Raw genomic sequence first — 4923 nt, 5'->3', positions numbered from 1 at the left:
AGCCTCCCGAGTAGCTGGGACTATAGGCGCCCGCCACCTCGCCCGGCTAGTTTTTTTTGTATTTTTTAGTAGAGACGGGGTTTCACCATGTTAGCCAGGATGGTCTCGATCTCCTGACCTCGTGATCCACCCGTCTCGGCCTCCCAAAGTGCTGGGATTACAGGCTTGAGCCACCGCGCCCGGCCGACATGACTATTATCATTGCAGTCTATTTAGGAAAGCTTTAGATTGTGGACTAGGAGTCTACAATTGCTCACATGGTCTTAGAATCATCCCAGGAAAGGACCCATGGGGGCTCTACCCTGAAACACGGACTTTTTAGTCAACTTCTCAGGGAAGACTTTGGTTGTATCTGTCTTCTTAGATGACTGCATATGAAAGCATAGTACTAAGTCATTAAATGTTGGGGAATATTTACTCAATATACTGATTTGTGTTTGGAAGTCATTCTTTGGAGCAGGAATTGGACAACGGTCAGTGTTCTGATACCACCCCCTACCCTCAGCTATCAGACATCAGTTCTCCTTAATTTCTGCTTTGCGCAGCACAGCTCCCACTCAGCCCATAGCCCTGCCCAGAGCTCAGCAATCCTGCTTTGGAGCTGTGCTTAGCATTGCGGGGTTGCCATCCCAAGGCTACGCCTGGACCCTGCCCATGGGTCCCTCCAGAGCAGACAGCCTCTAGCTTGTGACACTAGCCTTCCAGTGCAGATACCCCAACCTTCCACAATGTGCACCCTGCAACCTCAGGGCACCACACCCTCAGCGTCTCTTCCCCACCCCTCCTCTGCCCAGACACCTCTTCCTGCCTGTCCTCACCCGGCCCTTTGCTGTCTCACTTTATCTTTTATCTTGTGGCTCTGCCCACGGAAGACACAATAAAAACAATCTACCAGCACCAGAAACATAGATTTACACGGAACACTTTTTAGGGCTTTATTTCCAAAGTGTGCATGTAAGGAAGTAAATCTGTTTCCATTTACAGTTTACAGACTAGAACCAATGGGGTTTGCCCTGGAAACCCAGTCTGAGTAACCAGCCAAGTCTGGGCTGGCACAGAGGAAACCAGCACTCTTCCTGTGCACCTGTAATTAGCAGGTAAGATGAACAGGGCTGAAACAGTTCTTTACTGTCAATTTCACCACTCCATGAGGAATCTACATTTATAGAGGATGAAATGGGAATTGTTTTGACAACAGTAATTGTGAGTATTATATTTAAACCAATCATAATTTTAAAAAAATACAATAGCGTCAAATAAAATCACAGTATTGTTTCTGAGTACCATTTGGATATGATGCATTTTTACACAAAGTAAAACAAACAAACAAACAAACAAACAAAAGCTGAAAAACCATGTCACCCAGCCCAGAGTCTACACTGTGCTAATGGAAGCAAATAGATTAAATTTTGAGTAAATTTGGAAAATTTTCACTTATTAGAAAATAATTCTGGGTTGGTAAGTTATTTCTACTATTGGATAATTGCCTTCTCTGACCACAAAGGCAATTTGGACAATTATTAGGAGAGGGGTCTAATTTTTTTTTTCCTAAAACCAATGCTCCATTTTGTGCATGAAACACTCAGGGGAAACAAATTAAACATGAAGTCATGTAGGTTTTAGATTTTTCTGTGTCCACTTTAAGACCTTACAGTATTAGGAGATACCTCAGATCCTTCAGGAATAGAAAAGATACAAATTTTATTAAAATGTTGCTAATGCAGGAGGAAGCAGGCACACAGCCCTCAGAGTCATCAGTGGTTGTCAAACTTGAACCTGGGTCAGGATGACTCCGTTAGTGGCTTATTCAAATGTCAGTTTTAAATGTGGAACCCTGGCTCAAGTGTTTAAGCCATCAGTTCATATATTTATTCACTTCAGCTTTGAGCTCCCTGGCAGGCAGGGGGAAGTAGAAGCACTTTACCTTATGTAATTTCACTCCTGTATATATTATAAACAGCAGATTTTAGAAGAGATTGAGGTGGGTGACTTACATGATTCTCATACTCTAAAACCAGTTGTTTTTTTTTTTTTTCAGGAGGGACAATCATTTTTCTGGTTCTAAATTATTAAAAGAATGTTTTGGATAGTTTCTTATGTAAGGACATTTGAAGAGAAAGGGCATTGACTTTATTATAACTTCTCAAGCTTTCCAGTTTTTAAGAATACATGCCTACTGTAGTAACAGTATAAAAGGGTAATCGCCTGTAATCTCAGAACTAGTAACTATTAACCTTTTCTCTACATTCTTCTATGTATACATATATTTAAAATTTAACTATTAAATACACACTGTTGTAATACCTGCTTTTACATTTGCCAGTATTGCATATATATTTTTTCATGATAATAATATGAAGCTGTATTATCTTTTTAATGCATATATTTCAGTATATTAATGTACAACAATTTATGACATTTTCTCTCTCTCTCTCTCTTTTTTTTTTTCTTGAGATGGAGTTTTACTCTTGTTGCCACAGCGGGAGTGCCCAATCTCGGCTCACTGCAACTTCTGCCTCCTGGGTTCAAGTGATTCTCCTGCCTCAGCCTCCTGAGTAGCTGGGATTACAGGTGCCTGCTACCATGCCTGATTAACTTTTGTATTTTTTAGCACAGATGGGGTTTCACCATGTTGGCCAGGCTGGTCTCAAACTCCTGACCTCAGGTGATCTGCCTGCCTTGGCTTCCCAAAGTGCTGGGATTACAGGTGTGAGCCACTGCACCAGGCCTATCACATTTTCTTTTGATAGGCATATTGTATTGAACTATACAACTCAATAGGGAAGACACTAGGTTCAAGAGGCTGAAGAAGAGTCCCAGAGACAGCAGATGAGGCATGGGATTTTATTAGGAGCATACATACAGGGGAGAGAGCCCAATGGAGGCAGGCTGGATAATAGGACTACCTTAATTACAGAAATGGTGGTGGTAGCCTGGACAACATATAACCACATAACCCAGTGGTAGCAGGCTGGGCAGGAAAATTGCAACTGCTTGCAAACAGCATGCAGTTTATATAGCATTTTCACTTAACATCCTCCTCCTAGTGAACTCCACCTGCCAACCTTCATGAACCCAAAACTCAGGGCCTCAATCTCTTGTTCGGTCACGTTCCACAGGATGTGACAGGGGCTCAGATGTTTATCATAGATAAGAAACCAATCTCTGTTGGCCATTCCCAGATTCCCTAGCTCAGAACACACATCAGGTGCATCTGCCATAAGGGTCCTTCTAAGAGTATGCTTAAGTTATTGCTATCAGTTGTGTTTACCCTACAGCACAGTAAGTTGTTCTCATTTTCTCTCAGTTAAATAAAATGCTGCACCTTTAATTCTTTATGCAAATATATTTGCTTACTGCGTGATTATTTGCTTTGACAAAATCCAAAAAGTGAAATGACCGAGATGAAACATATGCCACTTGTGAAAGCTCTTAAAATGTTTTGCCAAATATCCCCTAGGAAGGTGTTACCATGTAAACTCCTACTGGTGGTAGACAGACATCTATTTCTGCTCATCAGCACCAATTGCTGGGTGAAAAGTAAAACACTACGGTCATTTCTCTAATACTACTGAGGTGTAAAAATTGTATTGGCCATTCATATTTCTTATTTCTTGTTAATATCCTTTGACTTGTTTTTACTAGTATCATCATTTTTAAATCATAGGCTGTTTCAATGAGAATATGAATCCTTTGACATATTTTCCTGGCAGTTTTATCTTAAAATTGTGGTTGTATTTTTTATGTTGAAAGTAGCTTTTTATCTCCTTCAGTGTCCTTTTTGGAAATTTTTTTCACACCCTCCACCTTATAAACCAATTCCCCTGAATTTCCGAGTAATCTGTAACTTATCTATTTAAGTCTGTATTCCAAGAACAATTCATTTAGTGGATCTTTTGTTTCAAATAGTTGTCCCAATACCATCTATTGAAAAAAATCTATCCTGTACTCAGGGGTTCAAAATGCTTTCCTCCATTTGATTCTAGTTTCCATTCTGCTCTGTGTTGAGTGCCATATTTTTCATATTATTGTACTTTTGTAATATTTTCATATGCTGCATTCCAACATCCTTATTTGCTAGAATAAGAGTATTAGCATGGATTTTCTTCTGTCTTTCATTTTCTTTCTTTCTTTCTTTCTTTTTTTTTTGAGGCAGAGTCTCACTCTGTAACCCAGGCAAGAGTGCAATGTTGCCATCATGGCTCATTGCAGCCTCAACTTCCAGAGTTCAAGCGATCCTCCTACTTCATATTTTGACTGTTTTGTAGAGAAGAGGTCTCACTGTGTTGCCCAGTCTGATCTTGAATCCTCCCGCTTTGGCCTCCCAACATGCTGGGATTACAGGTGTGAGCCACTGCCTGGTAGCATGCATTTTCTCTCTCGGGTGAACTGTATAATTTATAAAATCTTTCAGCTAAATGCTATAAAAAATGCCACAGTTCTCTTATTTGGGTCATCTCTGGGGATAATTGAAAGCTGAGAGGGTGACTTTATAGAGGAGATGGTGCCTGGAGGGTAGGGAATGAGGGGCAAGTTGTTAGTCCGAGGAAGCACAGCTGTGATGGCTCCTGGTGAAAGAAATCATGCAAGACCAGAATTCAGAATCTGAAGACCAGATGCATATCCCTGAGACTATCTTCCACGGCTTTTGTGACTTTTAGTTGTAATGTTGACCACAGAAGCCCAAATACTACAACTTACACCCACAGGTCAGGGTCAGGAACACTGGTAATTCTATGTTCTTCCTTGTTGTGACTGACCTTGGATTCTAGGTCTGTGGTGAGCAGGATATGCATTTTATCTTCACAAGTGAGAAGTCTGAACAAGTTAGAGTGCAAATGAAGAGTCACCATCTCTTTTTCTGAATGAGGCCCAGAGATGCTACAGACAAAGTCAGCATCCTTCTAGAAGCAGCATTTGGGT

The sequence above is a fragment of the Trachypithecus francoisi genome, unplaced genomic scaffold (assembly GCF_009764315.1).
Source record: "Trachypithecus francoisi isolate TF-2019V2 unplaced genomic scaffold, Tfra_2.0 Lachesis_group4, whole genome shotgun sequence".
NCBI lineage: Eukaryota > Metazoa > Chordata > Mammalia > Primates > Cercopithecidae > Trachypithecus > Trachypithecus francoisi.
Note: the sequence above shows the minus strand (reverse complement) of the source record.